General features: G+C 38.1%; 1 protein-coding gene across 2 annotated transcripts in view; it reads right to left on the minus strand.

The window, feature by feature from the left end:
- htr1e.L (5-hydroxytryptamine (serotonin) receptor 1E, G protein-coupled L homeolog) overlaps positions 1–15,111 on the minus strand; it is a 57,959-nt gene extending 42,848 nt beyond the window's left edge. Inside the window, exon 1 of one of the 2 annotated variants that reach the window (XM_041563032.1) lies at positions 14,834–15,111. The gene's annotated coding sequence lies outside the window, so the exon portion shown is untranslated. Of the gene's footprint in view, positions 1–14,676 lie in introns of both variants that reach the window. The other variant, XM_041563031.1, reaches the window with a different exon arrangement.
- Positions 15,112–22,599: the final 7,488 nt, after the last annotated feature.

Here is a 22,599-nt window from a genome sequence, read left to right on the forward strand (position 1 = left end):
TTTGAATCTAATGTAAAAAAACGTTACCACAGAAAAAGCCCATTGCAAAAACACAGCGAAAAACACAAATTGACTTTAATGCGTTTTGCAGATTTCCACCTCTAATTGGCTCCATCAATACTGGTGATATAGAGAAACGTTTTGTTACAGAGAGAACTGGGAGATGGTATGTAAAATGATAAAATATATTATGTTAGTCATGAGAGCAGTGATGAAAAGGCAACAATTCTCTGTAGCTAAAATTAGAGTCTGTTATTGAATGTTGCCTCTAGTGTTTTCAAGTTGGATTGGTTGTCACACACAGAGATTGCTCACGAGAATAAAGGATTTGTTCTGACTGTTCTGTGTTATGATTTCTTTTATTAATCCTATGAATAGTTGGTAAGAATGCTGGCTGTTTGTAAAGTTCAAAGAGAATATATGGAAGGATCGGTCAGTTAGATAAGATCTCACTTTATTATTAACATTTGCATCTTCATTCACACCACATGGAGCTGTCTCTGGGCTAGAACATAGTGACTGTGCCAGATCTCTTTCATCCTAAGCTGTCCCTCAAGCAGCTTTTTTCCCTATCAATGCACAGCCAGCATCCTTCCTTTTCCTGCCGCAGTTATCCCATCCACCAACCAAATGTATTAACCACACATAGCAACAGAATGAACAAGAATAGAGAGTGACTAAGTATCTTGGCATCAATGCAAATATACAAAATTATTATTATACTCTCTTACATGTTGCCAATGTAGCAACATAAAGCAGACTTTTTTTAATCCTACAGCCAGGGTCGGACTGGGGGGTGTTGCATCAGGACCCCTCACCACCCCCAGGGCCCCCTCTGTATTGCATACTACAACCCCCCCCCCACTGCCAGCACATATCTTTATCCTGCATGGGGAGGTCATGAAGGAGTTTTCAATCAAATAGTTCCACTTATTTATTTGTGGAATGTGAACTGCATACCAGACCATTATCATTTTATACACTTTACATTTTATCAGAACTATGAATTAACTATTTTTGGTTTTCACAATACTCAATAATGACACTCATTTCTGTCTTTCACGATATGAATTTAATTATTAATTGAAATAACCAATATTTAATTACACCAAGATGTGATTTCCTTGTTCAAACTTTATTCCAGCACAACACCATTCATTTTACACTCAATTTGTTATAGATTGTGCGACACAATAACTCTCTTTAGCAGTTCCTTTCTTCTGTGGTACTTTGTTGGGATTTTTTCATTTATATAGTTGTCAGCACATCTATTTTGCTATTATGGACTCTGAACTAGTGGTTGCAGATGCTTAGAAGGTGCAGAAACCAAACTATTTTTACAGACTTGGGGGCAAATTCACTAAACGACGAAGCGCCTAACGCTAGCGTTAATTCGCTAGCGTAGCGCATTTTTGTTAATTCGCCGATTTACACGGACGCTGGGGTAAATTCGCTAGTGTTACTTCGCACCCTTACACCTGGCGAATTTGCGCAACGGACGTAACTACGCAAACTCACTGACGCGCGAATTATTCTGAACGCTACCTTTTATGCCAGACTTCCTTCGCCACCTCAGACCAGGCGAAGTGCAATAGAGTAGATAGGGATTGCTTCAAAAAAAGTTCAAATTTTTTCTAAGTCCCAAAAAACGCTGGGGTTTTTTCTTTTTTTATGGGTGATAGGCTGAAAAAGATCGAAAAATTTTTTGGGGCTCCCCTCCTTCCCCCCTACATTTCCTAACTCATGGCACCTTAACTATACAGTGGGCACATGTGTAGGGCAAAATAAAAATGTTATTTGCTGTTTTGAAGGTTTCCCAGGCTTGGGTAGTTCTGCTACATATTCCTCCATTATAACTTCAATTTGGCGCCGTATGCAAATTAACCATCGCTAGCGTAACTTCGCTTTGCTTGGCGAATTAACGCTAGCGCAACTTCGCAACCTTATGCTTCCCCTGAGCGCAACTTCGGATTTTAGTGAATTTGCGTAGCGCTGGCGAAAATACGCTTGGCGAAGTGTGGCGAATCAGACGCTGGCGAAACTACGAAGTTTAGTGAATTTGCCCCATGGGGGGCAATGTAGGGGGGAAGGAGGGTAGCCCCAAAAAAAAATTCGATCTTTTTCAGCCTATCACCCATAAAAAAAGAAAAAACGCCAGTGTTTTTTGGGACTTAGAAAAAATTTTAACTTTTTTTTGAAGCAATCCCTATCTTCTCTATTGCACTTCGCCTGGTCTGAGGTAGCGAAGGAAGTCTGGCGTGAAAGGTAGCGTTCAGAATAATTCACGCGTCAGTGAATTTGCGTAGTTACATCCGTTGTGCAAATTCGCCAGGCGTAAGGGTGCGAAGTAATTTACGCCAGCGTCCGTTAGTGAATCGGCGAATTAACTAAAATGCGCTACGCTAGCGAATTAACGCTAGCGTTAGGCGCTTCGTCGTTTAGTGAATTTGCCCCCATATCTCATGTGGTAGGCGGTAACAGCATCAGCAGCCTCGGGCCTGCCCCCTTCGGCTCCAATCAGAAAGGTACTGGCAGCAGGCAGCAGGCAGCAACTATGGGCGGAAGCCTGCAGATAGTGTTCCCCTGGACCGCACAAACTATAAATTATTTTACTAAGCCATACCAAGTTAATTAAAGCAAGGGCCCCAGGTGCCCCCGGCATGGCCAGTCCGACCCTGCCTACAGCATATTATAATATGTAAGAGCCAGAGGGGACAGTGTGCCATAGGAGAACAGAGTGCTACTGGATTTGGTCAGTGTAGATCAGTGGTCCCCAACCTTTTTTACCCTTGAGCAATATTCAAATGTAAAAAGAGTTGGGGAACAACACAAGCATGAAAAACGTTCCTGGGGTTGCAAAATGAGGGATGTGATTGGCTATTTGGGAGCCCCTATAAGGACTGGCAGTCTACATGAGATTCTGTTTGGCAGTACACCTGGTTTTTATGCAAACTAAACTTGTCTCCAAGACAGGAATTGAAAAATAATTATCTGCTTCAAGGCCACTGGGAGCAACATCCAAGGGATTGGTTAGCTCACAAGCCACTGGTTGAGGATCCCATGCAAGTCCCCAGCTCCAGAACAGGCATTGTTGGACTGGGATGTCAGGGGCCCACCAGAAAATCTTAGGCTGAGGGCCCACTTTCCAAACAATTATACCTCCCTCTCTTTTTTTCTCCTAGTCTATTTTCTCTACATACTATACTCTATTCTTCTATTATAAAGAAATAGGGAATGACCATGAAATAGGCCAAATGGTTAGAAGCAAGAGGCCCACTGATCCCTGGGCCCACCAGGAGTTTTCCCAGTATCCCACCGGGAGTACTCCGACACTGAGAACAAGCAAATAACCCCCCAAATGAATATTCCCAAGTCCCTGTTTGGGAGTAAGTTTTATGCATTGCTGTTTAATCACACATGTCACACAATCACACAGGACTCTCAGCCTTTAGCAGCAACATTTCGGTATTGTTTGACCAATCCTACATGTTTACACATTTTGTTGTGAACGAGATGGTTTGGAAATGGATTTTTTTCCATAAAGCTGGCCATAGACACAAAGATCAGATCGTATGAATCGAGGATTCAAACGATTTTCAGACCGTGTGTGGAGACACCCGACGTTTTTCGTAAGGCAGAGATCGGTCGTTTGGTCGATCGGACAGGCTGCCGATAATATCTCTGCGTGTATTGCCGATCATATGATTTTCAGTGGGAGACTGTCACTAGCTTTGGTCGGACATAACTTTCGTACAATTGCTGTAGTGGCAGAATATCGGCTGATCTGTTATAATACGAATCACTGGCAGGATCGCTTTGAATTTCCGAAGTTGCCTACAGCTTATCAATGACCTTTGCACTGTATTTTACTAACAGTAACCAGATGTTCTTTGTTCAGCAGGTGCTGTTTTGTTTGATAATTACATTAGCTTGATGTACTGGTCTTCAGATGCCGTTGTCACTTTACATTTGCCTGGTTTTCCTTTAGATAAAAAATAATTGACTTGTGAAAATCTGTGCCATGTGTTGCTCCCTTAGAAACTTTTAATTCAACTGCATATGTTTCATATTTTCAGTTTTTCTGCCAGCAGTGACACCAATACTTATAAGTGCTAATTATGAGCAAAAGTGCAGTTGCCTACAGCATACGTATAATCAATAATTCGTTTTGATAAGTTTACTTCCCGAAATCGAATATCTCATTTGTTGCTATGGGCAAATGCACTGATGAAATTGAACTTGGTGTATTCTAATATTCTATGGATTATTAAATCCTAGGTACAAATTCAATAAAGGACAAAGTGGCTAACGCTAGAGACAATTTACCAGTGTTGCCACCTGCAGGCACATTGTCAAATCACTAACAGACGCAGGTGCCAATTCGCTAGCGAAAGAGACCGTCGCTAGAGTTCATTCGCACTCTATTGCCAGGTGAATTTTAGTATTACAAATGTGTGTATTAAGTAATCTGGAAAATGAGGTTCAATGTTGACAAATGCAAGGTTATGCACTTTGGCAAAAATAATATTTATTTAGTTATACATTAAATGGCAGTGTGTTGGGAGTTTCCTTAACTGAGAAGGATCTTGGGGTTTTTGTAGATAACAAGTTGTCTAATTCTGGGCAGTGTCATTCTGTGGCTACTAAAGCAAATACAATTCTGTCTTGCATTATAAAGGGCATTAACTCAAGGGATGAAAATATAATTATGCCTCTTTATAGGTCCCTGGTAAGTCCTCATCTGGAGTATGCAGTGCAGTTTTGGACTTCAGTCCTTAAGAGGGATATAAATGAGCTGGAGAGAGTGCAGAGACGTGCAACTAAACTGGTTAGAGGGACGGAAGACTTAAATTATGAGGGTAGACTGTCAAGGTTGGATTGGATTGCAATGGGACATGATTACACTTTACAAGTACATTAGAGGACATTATAGACAAATGGCAGGGGACCTATTTACCCATAAAGTGGATCACCGTACCAGAGGCCACCCCTTTAGACTAGAAGAAAAGAACTTTCATTTGAAGCAACGTAGGGGGTTCTTCACAGTCAGGACAGTGAGGTTGTGGAATGCACTGCCGGGTGATGTTGTGATGGCTGATTCAGTTAATGCCTTTAAGAATGGCTTGGATGATTTTTTGGACAGACATAATATCAAAGGCTATTTATGTGATACTAAACTCTATAGTTAGTATAGGTATGGGTTTATATATATATATATAATTTATTTGAGGGTATGGAGGGGTGTGTGTATGGATGCTGGGTTTAATTTGCAGGTTTTGAACTTGATGGACTTTGTATTTTTTCAACCAGATTTAAACAAGCCCAGGACCCAGACCTTGGTAAAACTTAAAATCTAACTATAACATAGTATTAAAACAATACAATTTCTATCCTTAAAAAATATAAAAATTATTTTATTTTTCTTTTCCAAGTATCTACATTCTTGTGAAATACCTCAGATGACTTTAAGCCATGCACAAGTAAAGTAATGATTAATTTACTGTAAAGAGAGAAACCATGCAGCTGCACTACTTATAATGAGACCTGTTGCAAACATAATTTATAGGAGTCTTTTTCTTTCTTAAATGCTCCTTGCAGGTCTCCACAAAGCAACTGTAGAAATATTATGCATACTCTCTTTTACCTATATACAGAGAGAGAGGTTTCATTGTTTTAGCTGTTTTTTGAAAAAGGCTTTTAATCACATCGACTGGCCCATGGAGTGCGGGCTTCTTCGCTATCTCTTTTACCTAACTTCAACAGAACATATTCAATAAGAGAAAAGAGAATACCAAATGAAATCAGTGCTTGGAAAGAATGCAAACCTTACAGAATAACATCAATTGAAGGGAAATGTTTGTATTCCGCGAAATTACAACAGTGAAAAGTTCTATTATTTCAGATGTATTAGCAAATGCAGCTCTTCTGAATAACATGGAAAGGATAATTATGTTGGTTCAAGGAAGGATGCAGTAAAGTGTAAGGCTTTTAAAGTGATTCATTGGTGCATGAGAGACTAGAATGTCATTCAATTGAATGTATCAAAGTGATGCAGAGATGTGTGAAAGCAATGTTTTTTTGCATAAACTATACAATCCATGTCAAGTCAATTTGCTTAGGCTATTCAGGCTATGTTATACATACACAACACTTTTTAAACAGATAACTATGAGCTTCTGCATCAATCTACAAGTATAGTGCTACAAATACTTTAATGGCAAAACCAAAACAGTGCATAGCATCAAAGGCGCATCACCAAATAATGCCATTGATTCATTTTTCCTGGAATAAGATGAGGATGTTTATATACCTACCCGACTGGGACACCATCTTCTACCTATTGAGATACTATCATTCAAATAAAACGTGCTACATGAAATAATAACTGATAAAAATATAGAACTGGGGGGGCAGATTTATTAAAACAGATTTGGGCATTCCCAGCAGTTAATTTAAATGTAAATACAGTATATGACAGCTATCACACATTGGCACATTTATCCAAAATGATACAAATTTGTATGTTTTTTTTACGTGTCAGAATTGATTTGATGGATCTGAGCCTTCTAATGAATGCCTTTCCTACTCGAAGCCTTTGTGTGCATTCGACGTTTTTGAGATACAAGTTTGAGTGCTCTTATTCATTCTATTTTATTCTGCCAGAAACCTTCAAATCTGTATTTTTAGTTCAGCCATGTGCCATGGTCAAGCAATATCCCCTAGTGCTGGTCATTAGCAAACTTAAAGCCCATTTCAAGGAAATTCTATTCATCTGCTGGTCACAATTACATTGTATAGAGCATTCCTTCTCATTTTCCACGCATGCAGGCCCAGTAATCAGGATGTTGTAACATTTTATAATGTCAGTGTTTTCCTAATGGTATTTTACTTTATTTTGCCAGTAAAGAGGTCAAATACTTTGCTTCCTCTGCATGATACTTTTTCAATCTTGCTATGATCCACCAATGACCTTGCAAATCTAACACTGATAATTCATACGTTAACATTTCTTAATTAACCATAGGGATAGAATATACTAAATTTGTTTGAAAAGAGATATAACACCTGTATTTATGGCAAGTAGACAGTTACCTTTATTATGATTAAGTCTCGGGGCAGTAAGGTACAGCACCTAATGAAGCTAATAAACTGGATAAACTTTTCCGTAGAGCTAATCATTCAGTCCTGTTTTGGGGAGAGAATTATTCACACTAGGTTGATTCCACCAATCAGATCACTATTAACTGTATTGCTATCATTCAATAAGTGGTAGTATCCACAAACTTTAAAGCTAGGGCCAGACAAGTCAGATTTTGGCCTGCGGCAGGTACAGCTGATTTTGGAGCTGAAACTTGAGATTTTGCAATTCGCACCGAAATCCATCGCGCCTGCCTATGGAGGAGCAGATTCTTGTCCAGCATTTCTCCTAGGGTTGCTACCTTTTCCCATCTCCCTTTCTGGACGAGGGACAGGAGCTGATGTCATAGGGGAGTGTCTGTGATGTCATGGGGCAATGATACCACAGGGCAGATCACCAATTGGTTGATTCCATATCAATTTAGGGGAATCCTGCCTAGTTTTCCTTATCTGGAAAACAGGCCAGGCAGTTTTGACCCAGGCAGTCATTTTGAAAACTGGGCTGTCTGGGTCAAAACCAGAAAGGTGGCAACCCTTAGTTCTCCACAGCCCAAGATCCGTCTGGCCCTAGACTAAGTCATTAAAGCTGTTGCAGTATTGTTGGGAAGTGTTTGGAGGAAATACCATAAGTTGTATCATGATACCTAAAGTCTGCTAAAAATCATTACTTAATATTGGTTTGCCTCCAATATGGGTTCATGCAGCTCAGTTACCATTAAGTACAAGGTACAGAGAAATCTTTTTTAAAAATAAGAATTATATGCTTAAAATGGAATGTATGGAAGATAATTTGGAGCTTTCTGGATAACAGGTTTCTGGATAAGGGATTGCACATCTATATACACAAAGCAAAACAGCCACATAATTTACCCAAGCATTGTGTACTGAGTGTAGTTTTTCTCTCCTGTGTGAGACCAGGGGTGTAACTATAGAGGAAGCAGACCCTGGGGCTGCAGAGGGGCCGAAGGGGTAAAGGGGGCTCCATTAGGCCCTAATTAATATGCAATAACATCTAGTTATGCTACTGTCTCAGTTGAATTGCAAGATAGAGTTCCTCCTAAAAGTTTTGTAATAAATAAAACACTTTATTAATTCTATCGATGAATAAAAGTGAATGCCAGCCAGAGCCCAGGGGCATCCAAATAAAGTCACAACCCAGAAATTAATTTCCTAGGGGATTTAATACTTGCTGCAAGAAAAAAAACTTTCAATGCTAACAAAATTCTTAACACGGTCATCATATGTAATTCCAATTAAGCTCATTAAAAGTGAATCGTCGGAAGAGGCTACTGGTTCAATTTATGGTGATCTAATTTCTTTACGGGATAGACTTGTTCAATATAAGTTCATTCAACAGTTGTATATAACTCCTATAAAGAGGCAGAAAATGGGTAGAGAAACTGAAGCAAATTGTCCAAGATGTCAGGAGCCAGACGCATCTTTTTTGCATATGGCATGGTACTGTCCTCCAGTGCAAAGGTTTTGGAGGGAAGTGATTGGATATTTGGGTGACAACTTAGCACTTCCCTGTGGTTATTCCCCAGGAACCTGTTTACTGGGACTGGTGGATGATTTAGTACCTTTAAACAAAACTAGAGCACTCATGCGGGTTATACTGTTTTATGCCAAGAAATTAGTGATAATGAATTGGATGGGTAAGAACAATCCGACCATTACTCAATGGGTTACTCTAGTTAATAAAATACTTCCCTCTATTAAGCTTACTTATCGGGCCCGAGGGTGCCCGGAGAAATTTGAGAAAATATGGAATCCATGGCTGAAGATAAACGGTTTGGGAAAATTGTAGAAAGTTATATCTATAATCTAGCTAAACTCAGGTTGGACGCTGGGTATAACATGCTGTGAATTATGATATCATTTAAGTGATTTAAGCGGATTAATCAATCAGTACTCTGGTGGATAATTGAATTTGAATTTGTATTTGTGAACCAGGTTTTGTGTTGTGTCTTTCTCCTTCCCCCCCCTCCCTCCCCCTTTTTTTTTTTTTTTCTTTTCTCTCTCTCTTTTCCTTTCTCCTTCTGGTGGTAGTGAATATGAGAGGTTGGTAGGAACCACACTATAATAGAGTTGATCATTCAAGGGGTAATGGCATTGGGTGAGGGTAACACTGGGATTGGTGTTGATAAGGGTATAAACGAATGGGAAGGATATTGAGAATTATTATATGGTATTGCTGTGGTTAAAGGGGAGATAGGACACAGATATGATCGAGTAAGGGGAAACACTGGGATTGTGTTGGTAAGGGTATAACCTAATGGGATTGGTATTACAATTTATTCACATTATATTGTTGTGGTTTAAGGGGGAGGTAGGACACAGACATGAGTTAATGCGACAGCACATGTATAATGAATCGCATAGGGGGGTAATATATGTAGCTACACACAGTAACCTATGGGTAACGTACCCGAGGATGGGATAACATTAATAACACGGAAGGGTTCACGGGATTGGATGCATACACAAGGGTTGTGAAATGTATGGTGGGAAGTTCCTTCAACTCCTATGCGCACTACCGAGTACAGGAGGATGTAATGTATTGTGTTATGTATTTTTTTCTTTTGTTAAAATTCAAATAAAATAATGTTAAAAAAAAAAAGTGAATCGTCAATACTACTTATATGAATTAACCTATAGTAAATCCAACAAAAACTGCAAAAAAATTAAATACAAAAAGAAACATGCATTAAGATGTCAGCGTTTATTCCTGAGGCCTGCTTGTCAAGTAGCAAAGTGATACAGATGTAGAGTATCTTTTAACCTAACAGCATGGTGACAGTTACCCATATGGCATGGCTCACAAGCCAAAGGCAGGAATCTGAATGACTCAAGAGATGTGGAAGGCAGTTTGCTATGTGTTTCCTTTCCATATGACCTAATTAGGTGTGCCAAAACATATTAATATCCTCTTCATCATACCAAAAATATTCATGCTCAGAATAGTTTAATATGCAGAACAAGAATTCTCTATCAATATTATTATTTATTATTAACATGTATTTTTAGAACACCAAAATATTGCACAGATCCATTATCTGGAAAACCAGTTATCCAGAAAGTTCAGAATTACAGGAAGGCCACCTCCCATAGACTCTATAATAATCAAATAACTCGGGTCTTTAAAAATGATTTCCTTTTTCTCTTAATAATAAAACAGTACCTTGTACTTGATCCTAACTAATATATAATTAGTCCTTATTGGGGCAAAACAATCCTATTTGGTTTATTTAATATTTAAAATATTTTAAATAAACAAAGTATGGAGATCCAAATTGCGGAACCCTTATCTAGAAAACCCGAGATCCCGAGCATGCTGGATAACAGGTCCCATACCTGTATTACTATATACAGGCAGCCTAATACATCTCTACTGTTTTGATTATGACTTGTAGCTTAAAATAACTTTGTAGGCTTTGTTCTGACTCCAGATACAGGAACAAATTTATGACCAGCAAGGAATTTTTTTTTTTTTCAGTTTTGTTAAGAACACTGCAGTATTTTACAGACTTACTATGAAGACTTAGCAGCCTGGAAAGAGACCTGATTTCTCAGCCTTGTCCCATCGAAAGGCACAGAGCTGATCATAAAATAAGTCAATATTGCGGAGGTGCTCTCTGACCCTTTATTTGTTAGGATGTCAAGAACATTATAAAGATCAACAAACTACTTGGGTATCAACAGATTGTCCTTTGGACCTGGTTATTTGCTCTACATAGATCCTATTCTAGAGCACTGTGAAATATGGAATTTGGGAGCACAATTCCCTATCATTTATAAATTATACATTACAAATGCATGTTCTGCCCTATTGTTTCCATCTTTTGTGTTCAGATGCATGGGAAACTGCTTTAAAAAAGGTTGTTATTATCATTATTATTATATTGACCTGAATGTGGTCACACGTTAATGTTATGGATTATTTACTAAAATCAGAATTTATCTTGTATTTTATTTTAAAAAACCACGACCAAACTCCCATGCCTGAATTTAGCTTATTTATTAATAAAAAAAAACTTGATTTAATTGGATTGCTGAAAAATGATTTGCCTTAAAATCTCAAAAAAGTCTGATTTTCCAGCTAAACCCAGTGCAGACCAAAAAAAGTTGAAGATACGTGCCTCTCCCATTGACTTATACAAGACCTTGACAGGTCTGAAATGGCTGATTTGTGGATTTTGGCTTTTTTTGCAGCTTCAGGATTCATCAGATGAACAAACAAGAATCTTAATAGGCTTTACTGTTCTGGATAATGCCATATTGAAGATATATTAGGATAAGACAGGCTAAAACCCACTACTGCACAGTGAAAGCCTTCTTAACACATATCACTACACATTTATTTAGCGTATTCTTAGATAAAGTGTTGAGTTCAGATGAGCTTGTAAGGGTGTGGTTTTCGGGCCCTAGGCCCTAGAAAACTGGCTGACCAAGAAAAGAAAGATGGGTAAGCCTGGGAAATCTGGGGTTTATAAAGTTAGTTACAGCTAATATTAAAGAAAAATCAGACAGAAGACCCCCCCCCCTCAACAGAAATACGTTTTGTGCCCTTTAATCTATAGCTGCTCAGGCATAAACCAACTCGTAAAATACATAAAGGCACAGAACAACAAATCATTTTGCATTGTGGAAAACCAACAGCCTTAGGATGCACCTGAAGCAGCAGAGCTAGTCCAAAAAACACCACAGCATGTCGAAGGTTCATAAAAAGGAAATTCAGTATTAAATGAATTTGTAATTGTTTTAACAATGTCTTTAGGTGCATTTCTTACACCTGCTGCCTTTTCTCAGAGGTACACAAACTGCTCCATCTCAGCTGTTCCTGAACTACACATGCCTTTTTATTGGGACAAGTACTAACCAATACTAAAGGTCCAAAATTAACTTTCATTATTTTTTTTTTAGCTTTGCAATATTTGTTTTATTATTTGTGTTATTCTTTCCCTGTGTAAGTTGTCATGTCTTAAGGTGGCCATAGATGCAAAGATCTTTCCCCGATATGCCATTAACAAACATGGCTATATCGGGTGTAAAGGTGGCCATACATGGAGAGATCCACTCGTTTGGCGATGTCACCAAACGTGCGGATCTCCCTCCGATATGCCCACCTTGAGGTGGGCAATATCGGGCTGATCCGATCGTGGGCCCTAGGGCCCAACGATCAGATTATAACAATGCCTAACGGGCGTTCGGATCGCGGGACCGCATCAACGAATAGATGCGGCCGCGATCCGACGGGATTTTTTGTCCCATCCGATCGAGATCTGGCCGACTTTCGGCCAGATCTCGATCGGTGAAGCCCGTCGGGGGGCCCCATACACGGGCCAATAAACTGCCGACACGGTCTGTCGGCAGCTTTTATCGGGCCGTGTATGGCCACCTTAATCTGATTGTTCGGCCGTATGGCCGAACAATCTGATTACTGAGTGTCGTGGGCTCCGGCGGGATCGGTAGGGTCAAAATTAAACCTGACCAAACGACCGATCTCCGCTGGACGAAAGATGTCGGCACACGCCACACACGATCCGAAAATCGTACGAATCCTCGATTCGTACGATAGGATCTGTGTGTCTATGGCCACCTTTAGTTACCTGTTGATTGATACAAAAACACTGAATTGGTAGGTGCTCCGCCATATTTATAATACACATTATACTGCTGTACTACAGACATGAGACTGATACCTGACAACACTGGGACAGAGGACTGATTATGTAGGAGATTTCCGATTGGAGAAGCCCCATCCATATAGTATTGATCTCTAAACTACCTGGGAAGCACTTTCTGTACATTTACATTATTCTAAATATTAAATGGAAGACCAATCTGTCTTAAAACACCCGATTTGTGCCCCCTAGCTCTCCCAAAATTGTTAGCACCTTTTCAGTTGTCTCACTATAATATGTAATAATGTGCTTATTCTTATACATTTTTGCTTAAAAAATAAAATGAACAGAAAAATGGGTGTAAAGAAAGTAGACAGGATTCTTATTATAGGATCCATTGTATGAAGTGAGCTGCTATTATGCTGATCAAACGTTTTTTCAAGCAATGTTGCTTTAAGCAGCTTTGTTAGAGAACACTGAGAGAAGTAGTCCAAGCAAAACTGGATGCAGAAATTCTGCTATGAAATAGTTTATGTCCACTTTAAAATCCTGTTAGGAAATTCAACTTAGCTTATATTTTCATGTTTTTTTTCCCCAAGGTTATATTTATTGTTGCAAAGTCATTTCAATAAAAAAAACCGGCACATCTTTATACCATACAATGTTCTTTCCAATGGAATTTTGTTGTTGCTTCTTTCTTCCAGCTAAATGCCCCCCCTACTGTTCAGCCATAGAAACGATCAGTATCTTAAACAATTACATGTTGTAATGCAGAGAAGAGAGATGCTCCATGCAGTAACAAGGTTATCATGAGGACAAATGAAGGGAAAACAAACTCAGCACAGAATGCAGAGTGAAGCAAAGGCAGCATTTAAATATTTATCTGTAAAGTCTATGGTTGGACCAACCACTGAGCACATAGCCTAGCATGTCCTTCAATATCCCCCAATACATTATTTTCTGTAGCATAGACATAGCATTCACAATTGCCTCCTAGTTAAATTAGAATATTAATTAAGCCAAGCACTAAAAGGGCCATCCATTTGTTCCATGCTGCCTGTTAAATATACATATGGTTTGCGGTGAGGTCTATAATATGACTTGATTATCAGATAAAACAACTTTTATTGCAACAAAACAATCAACAGCACATGCAATTGCACAGTTACTAATGTCATATTTGTAGGAAATATGCAGAATCCAGGGCTGATATATTTATGAGTGCAGCACATGCTGGTACTACTATCTTGGTGAACAGGTGTTATATGATCATAAGTTACCAAATGCAGCACAGTTTGGCTGCAAATATTTCGTATTAATGCAACCACAGTATTCATTGTGCTTAAATGCACACTCTCTATGCTATTCAGCCCCACTAATGTAGACCCCCAATGACATACCCATTCACAATTTACAGTGCTGACGGTGCACAATGGGAAAAGGTGCAAACTTCAGCTGCTTTCCCATAAAAACCTACCTCTGTATACATACACTTTGAAGTATAAGAGAATGGCTACTTTCAGGTATCTGCAGAGCCATAATCTCTTATAAGCTCTGCTGGTGGGGGATCCTGGGACATGTAGTATTGTTACTTAAGAATGAAAATTGCCCTTAACTGATTTGATGAGCGGGCTGACTTACCTCCTCACTCTTGCAGTTAGCCTGTATTATGCATGAGCAATTGTTTATGGGCATATTGTATTTGTAAGTAAAGGAAGAATGCATGATACAAAGAGAAAGGATAACAAATACAAAAACTGATACTTGAATACTCTGGACCGGTCTGATCTGTACATTCAAGCCTGATACATTCTTTCTTCTGGCGGAGTACATTACAGATATCTTTGTTTGACTCTCCCATTGAGCTTATAGGTGGCAAACCCTAACTTGTTACTAGCATACAGTGGGTTCCTACCTGTTGCGGAACTACATTTCCCAGGATTCCCCAGCAGCCTTCAGGGTGAACATCATTGGGCTGGATGTGACCAACTTGTTCATGTCTTTTCATCTAGCAATTCCATCAAAGCCTTTTGCAGAGTTTGCTGGGTGCAGTATACATACACCTACTTTACCTTACTCAGAGCAGCACTGACAGGTCTTATTGTCCCCTCATTCCTATGGGTTCTGCCCAATTCTCAACCAGCATTAAGTCACATCATGCCAGGATCTGGTTAATGTAGTCCATGATTAACAGATTTATAGATTTGCACCCTCTTATCATGTTGTGTTTATCCAGATGAAGCACCTGTAAATTGCCAATACAAAATTAAGCAAAAAACAGGCTAAGAGTTCTTGTCTCCCCAGGCATCAGGTTTATGGCAGGAGTAAGAAGCGCAGCTGCTGCAGAGCCCCGCCACTCTTGTGCCACTGTCTGAATCAAACATATTCGGGATCAGGACAGCCTTGTGGGCGGTGCCCTGTGAGCAGCCTGGAAGAGCCACAGGGTCCTAATTCAGCATGGGAACAGGTAGTTGCTGTCCATGGTGCTGCATTGATCTGCACTGATTACTCTGTATACCTAGGGGGAGGTTTGTCGGAGTGCTTTTTATACTGGAAATCTTTCAAAAATGATGTGCTTACTTCGGCTGTTTATACTGTCTCTTTGGTCTGCATGTTCTTTGAACTGAATGCTCATAGGAAATAATAATGGCTTTTATTCTTCTTTATTTAAATAGCTTCAACATACTCCGCAGCAGATCACAGAGGTCATACAACAGTCACATCAGTCCCTGCCCAAGTGAAGCTTTTCACACACACCATAACCAGTTTTATCATTAACCAGTTAAGTTTCCTGTATATTTTCGGTGGGTGGGAGGAAACCTGATAGAAATCAAACCTAGAACCACATGGATGCACAGCAGCAATAGTAACTACTGCACCACCATGCTGTCCTTATTGTTTAAATGTTTCAATCTGTCTTTTTGGAAAGTACTGGTATATGTAGTTCAAGCAACACTGCTAGAGGAAGGTCCACTCTAAAATACTATTTTCAATTATAGCATTTATTTGATTTCTATTTATTGCTAGGAAATGGTTTAAAGGGGTGGTTCACATTTAAGTTAACTTTAATGTGCTATAGAATGGGCAATTATAAACAACTTTCCAATTGGTCTTCATTATTTATTTTTTATAGTTTATGAATAGTTTGCCTTCTTTTTCTGACTATTTCCAGCTTTCAAATGGGGGTCACTAACCCCATATAAAAATAAATGCTCTGTAAGACTACAAATTTATTATATTGCTACTATTCTATTGCTACTTATTTTTCAATTAAGGCCCTCTCCATATTCCAGTCTCTTATTCAAATCAATTTATGGTTGCTAGGGTAACTTGAATCCTAGCAACCAGATTGCCGAAATTGCAAACTGCTGAATAAAAAGCCAAATAATTAGTGACGGCATGTACAGATCTACTGCAAACTTCCATGCAACAAAACAAAAATGACGTGCAGCAAAAAAAAAAAAGAACTGCAACAAAAAAAGAGACGCAGACAAACACATACATGGATTTTATCCTTCCACATCAACAAAAGGGATTTGAGCCCTCCCACTGTCTATATAAAGACATACCCATAAATATATGGTTTATACGTTTAAATATGAGGATACAAAGCACCCAGATATTATCTGTTGGTGTTCAGATTAATTATTAGTAATGACGTGTTTTTAAGAAATTGGCAACATGGGAGCCTATTTTTTTATTGAAAAAGCAGTTGTAGTTTTAGTTTGTTTGTACTTGTAGTTTTGCAGATTCGCTCATCACTACAAATAACTCAAAAACCACAAATAATAAAAAATAAAACCTAATTGCAAATTATCTCAGAATATCACTCTCTACATCATACTAAAAGTTAACTCAAATGTATACAACCCCCTTCAATAATAAAAAGATAACATACTGGATGTGGGTGAAACTTAAATAATACCATTTCTCATAGAAATGTCATGTTGCCTGTGGCTTTCATCAAACTGCTCCCTACTGTCTAGTTACACCAATGATCAGTTTATTTAACAGTTACATTTTCTAATGAAGACAGAGATGCTCCATGCGGTATAGTATGAGGACCAATGATGATAAACAAGCTGCACAGAATAAGGAGAGAAGCAAACTTAAAATAATTCATATTTATTTGATTTCTATGGTTGGACTAGCCAATGGCAGATAACCTAGTGTGTCCTTCAATAACAAGAAATCCATTCTTTCTCTTTTTCTTAAAGGGCTAGTATAGGTATACCCACTTATTGAACATGCCTTCAATAAATAGGGCTTGTGCTGAACATACCTTTTGTCTTTTATTTGAATTAGGAATATTTTTTTGCTATTTATTACAATAAGCAGAGCAAAATCTGGTAATAAAAGTAAAGTCCCATTCATATTATTAATATTAGTCTTATGTATTTATGTACATATTCCACAACACTGTACAATCAAATGGTTTATTGTACAGGTATAGGATCCCTTATTCGGAAACCAGATATCCAGAAAGCTCTGAATTATGGAATAGACTCCATTTTATCCAAATAATCCAAATTTTTAAAAATGATTTCCTTTTTCTCTGTAGTAATAAAACAGAACCTTGTACTTGATTCCAAATAAGATATAATTAATCCTTTATTGGAAGCAAAACCAGTCTATTGGGTTTATTTAATGTTTAAATGAATTTCCAGTAGACTTAAGGCATGAAGACCCAAATTACAGAAAGATCTGTTATCCGGAAAACCCCAGGTCCCGAGCATTCTGGATAACAGGTCCCATACCTGTATAATCAATTGGTTTAATATATATCAAACATACAGATTGCATACAAAAAAAAACCCATAACTGATACAAAGTACAAAGCAATCTTCTACTTTCTATTCATCTGAGTACAGTTGGGGAAGGGAGGGACTTCACATTCGACTGTGGATTTGTTTGAATCAGAAATTAGAATGTGACTTTACTCAGTTTCTGATTTTGTCCTGTTTAGTTCAAAAATGACCCTACCCTGCCCCTTAAAGAAAAGACAAAGCATTTCCAATTGCCTCCTAGATGCAAAATCAAGGAACCTAAAAGAAAATATTTGCTAAGCACTGAAAGGGCCAGGCATGTGGCAGGCATGCATATGTTTAGCAGGGAGGTCTATAATATGGTTTCCTTATCAGTTAGAACAACTTGTATTATAAGCAATTGTAGTAGTTGCTGTTACTAATAGTATTTTTGTCAGAAATAAATTGAATTCATTTCTCATTGCCCCCTGATTCTTATAGACTCTGCCTTATACGCAACCAGCATTAAGTCACATCACTTCAAGACAGCTCTGTATAATAGAGTCCGAGATCATCATCTTCTCATCACATTGTGGTTATCCAAATAGAACCATCTGCTAGTAGGCAATACAATATCGCACAAAAAAGTTTAGATGTTCTTGTCACCCAGGGCTTCAGGTATACAGCTAAAGTAATAACAACAGCTGTTTCAGAGCCCAGTCGTTCTTATGCCAGTGTCTGAATCCAGAACAGCCTTGGGACACCTTTATGGATGGTGCTCTATGAGCGCGATGGAGAATCCACAGGGTCCTAATTCAGAATAGTAGCAGCTAACTGCTGCCCCCGTGCTTAATTGTTTTGCACTAATTTTACCCTTTCACTTTGGTACAATATTTGGCAGTATAAGTGTGATGTTCCTTCTACCAATGTAGGAAAGCAAAAACTATTTTGTGAAACAGATTTATCAAACAACCACTGTAATATAGTGGGTTTAAAATGTAGTCCCAATTCTTCACACACAGGCTATAGTATTCTATATACCAGGCCACAGTATTGCTGCTATGGTAAAATAGTGAATAATTTGGTATATTTGTACACTGGTAAAGCAGTATGACTGAAATCTGCTGTGTAATACATAGCCCAGTGAATGGTAGCGCAGTTTGCAGCAACTGCTGCCCAATACATTTTAGCTTCACTGCCCCCAGGCTCTCCATTTCTTTCTATGGACATGGAAAACTACTCCCACATTGTCTTTAAAATATTGTTTTAATGTATTTGCCTAGTTTAGTTCTATACCTATGTTAAACTGGACGTTATTCAGAGCCAAACTAGTCTTTCATGGGACACTAGGACCTATATTGAATACTATTATTCAGGAACTTTTCATATCAGCTTTTATTAAATCTATCTAACTCAAGTTAACTTCCCCAATTGTTTTAAAGTGGACCTGTCACCCAGACACAAAAATCTGTATAATAAAAGTCCTTTTCAAATTAAACATGAAATCCAATTTCTATTTTTTATTAAAGCATTCATAGCTGTTGTAAGCTCATTTAAAAATCTCAGCTGTCAATCAAATATTGTCTGCCCCTCCTCTATGCCATCGGCATAGAGGTGGGGCAGACAATTACTTTCACTTTCCATTCAGCACTTCCTTGATGTCACTGCTCTCCCCACATCCCCTCATTCTCTTTACCATTTAATTGTGTAGCCAGTGCATGGAGATGGACATCGGGTCCCCCATTCTGGAGCACAACAAGATTCTGAGATGATGCAAGGCTTGCCTTAATAACAGTGTCCACAAAATGGCTGCTGCCTGCTTGCTATCATTTTGTATTCCCAAATGGAAGGAAAAAATATTCAGATAATTTATATAGTGTAATTAAAGTTCATTTTGCTTGACTAATGTGATAAAATAGGATTTTGAATATTTTTTTTGGGTGACGGGTCCCCTTTAACCATTAGTTATGTTTTTCTTTTCCATCATTTAGTATTTCTATACATCCCTGTTGCAGTTATTTTTCTTGCTAGCAAGTCTTTTGATTTTAAATTACAACTTCTGTGTTGAACACATTTAGCTTAGGGTCTTCATCTGAATTACTATGTTCACTATAATGCTGTAATTCATGGAGCTTTTGGTATATTCTCACAGTGGGATAGTACATTGTAATGCTATGTAATTTTTGGCCTCCCACTGAGTGCATTGCCCCTGCCTTTAAATTAAGAACAAATCTTGTCTCAACAAGCGTCTTAGCTCTAGCATCTGGAGCAGGAATACAACTTCTACTCACTGTTTCCACATCAATTAAATTCCATTCAAGTAGATACATAGCTACAGAGAAATCCAAATCTATCGGTAGACCCCATTTCTGTAATTATATGACAAAAATGATATAGGTTCATCCTGTTTAACGTTTGGAGAATTAAATAGGTCTTCAGCGTACAGCGTGGCAGTCTCTATGCATCAACCCCCAATTAGTGGAGCTGAACTCCCACACATAAACGATCAAGAGAAGTATCAAGGGAGACCACAGAACAAGCAATTTCAGTTGCAAAGGACTATTTATTTAAAGTGCCATAACACAATATGTCTCAGGAACTTTAAGTGCCCCTTAGCAAGAGTATTTTTCACAACACTAGCGGTCATTGATACATTCAATTCACCCCTGTAGCTGGACCAATGGTAGTGAGGCAGGATGTGTCCATCATTTAAACCAATCATTTTATTCAACCCCATGGACATCTTTAGTATACAATTCAATATCTCTGAACAATCCTATGCTTAAAACAGTCCATATCCCAAATGTCCAATACAGGCACCTGCATTTTAACAGAAATAGTTATATACACCAGGTAATGCACAAACATGTGCCTGTCTATGGATACTCAGGGGTTAATGAGATAAACAGAGGAGAAGGTTATTAATACAGGTATGGGATCTGTTAAACAGGGGGTTTTCCAGATTAGGGATCTTTCTGTAAGTTTGGGTCAAGTTCAAGGTACAATGTACTGTTCTTAAATAAACAGAAAAAAGAAAATCCATTATAAAAATCTGAATTATCTGATTAAAATGGAGTCTATGGGAGACTGCCTTCACATAATTAGGAGCTTTCTGGATAACAGGTTCCTGGCTAATGGATCTCATACCTGTATATATATTTACAGTTTTGCACCAGGCTAGTAGAATAAAGTTCCTCATGATGAATTTTCTGTCATGACATCTTGAAATATTATACTAATGGTATATATGCTCTTCTACTCTTAAATAAACATGACAGATTTTACAACAGAGAATGCATTCCACTTGCCATGAGCCTTGCTGTGCCTTGCTCTTTTACGGTCCAAAAATCAAGCCCAATAAATGCATAGCGAATTCATCTTGAGGAGAACACAAGCTGCGAGTGACCTAAAAATACAGCATTGCATGACAAGCTGGAAGGAAGTGAACCTAATGTACTTGCCTGTATTAGTATTTTAAGTCTTAATTTTCCTGACAGATCCAATGGAATTGGAAAACTTATAAACACGAAAGGTGAAATAATTGAAAGTGGTGAAGGCATATAGGGTGAACTGACCCCACCTGCGAAGGAGTGAAACTCCTAAAGAAACCTGTGACACAAAGGGTGTTTTTATTTAAAGGGAAATACTACACTATATATTACCATCTTTTTGCTTTTTTCCCCTCAAAGCTTTTAGCGCTGGTTTTTTTACTCAGAAATTTATTAACCAATGGAATTGTGCCACAAGTCATAATACACAGTAGTGGTGCTGGAGAATTTTGCCATAAATGTCCCTCTGTTAGAGAAGAGCACCATGACAATGGCATCGACAGGGATCTCTGCAGTTTCAAGCATCTACCATGGCGTTAACTTTTGTAGGAGATTTGCATGACCTCGAACAGAGCTTTTTCAAGAGATGGAGAGGAAACTGCTCTTGGCAAAGTTTTTTTCAGGGCTTTATTGCTATTTTTTAGCCGACAAGAAGTTCTTGACCTAATTACTCTACTATATTTCTAATGAGGTTTCCAGTTAATGTTTCCCCCTGCAATTCTCTTTAGAACAGAATACTAACTAACTAAATATCAAATGAAGACTTTACTTGAGGTACTTGAAGCCCCTTTCCCATCAACTAATACATATTTTAATTATATAGTATAATTCTTATATGATACATTGTAAAAAACGTTATAAAAATGGAATGATGCGCTATGGAGGACTGGATCATACAGTGAAAACAGTAATATGAGCTTTTCACCAAAATAATAAATCAGATAATTACATTTATCACAACATAAGAAACTAAACAATTAAACAACCTCATTATCTTTATCTAGTCAAATGAAGCTTTATTATGCAATTTCAGTTATGTGTTATCCTCTCTAGCTGGAATTAATGAATACAACCAGAAAAGCACTTTTCTCCTAAAAACATGTTGCTGCTATTACATTTACTGTAAAGAGAAAATTCTCCTTTATACGAAGCAAACCAAAACATGTGGGCGTGCCAGACAAGGTCTTTCGCTGGAATTATATGCAGAAAACAGTAAAGGATATACATTTATGTAGCTGTTAAGTTTGAAACAGGTACATACAATATCTATCAAAATTAATTTTTTGCCCAATTTTTGTTAATGCAACCAAGTCTTTGTAGTTAACAGGTGTGTTATTTGGGTTTTGCAAATGGAGGGGGGCAGCTGTTTAATATTCATAGAAATGGTAAAACAGCAAAACAATATGGACAGTTTCTGACAAAATAGTGTTATATATTGATTAGAGGAATAAAATACGTGTGATCCCTTGTTAGTGTTTGTAATAGATCTTCAAGAGGAAATGTGGCTAGGAAGAATACACCTTCCTCCCTGTGCTTGTTTAGGAAGGGGTACTGTTATTGATATGGATGAGCACAAGCAACAGAGAAGATTCAATTGTCGTACCATTATTACGTTTAATATCATCTCAGACTACATATAGGTCATCACTGCTATAAAACATTGAACTAACATGGTCAAGTTTTAGCCAATAAAATGTATTTTATAAAGGAGGAACAGGCAGAAATAGAATGTAGCAATCCTGTTTTATGTCTAAACTAATGCTC

Source organism: Xenopus laevis, chromosome 5L (genome assembly GCF_017654675.1).
Source record: "Xenopus laevis strain J_2021 chromosome 5L, Xenopus_laevis_v10.1, whole genome shotgun sequence".
Classification (NCBI taxonomy): Eukaryota; Metazoa; Chordata; class Amphibia; order Anura; family Pipidae; genus Xenopus; species Xenopus laevis.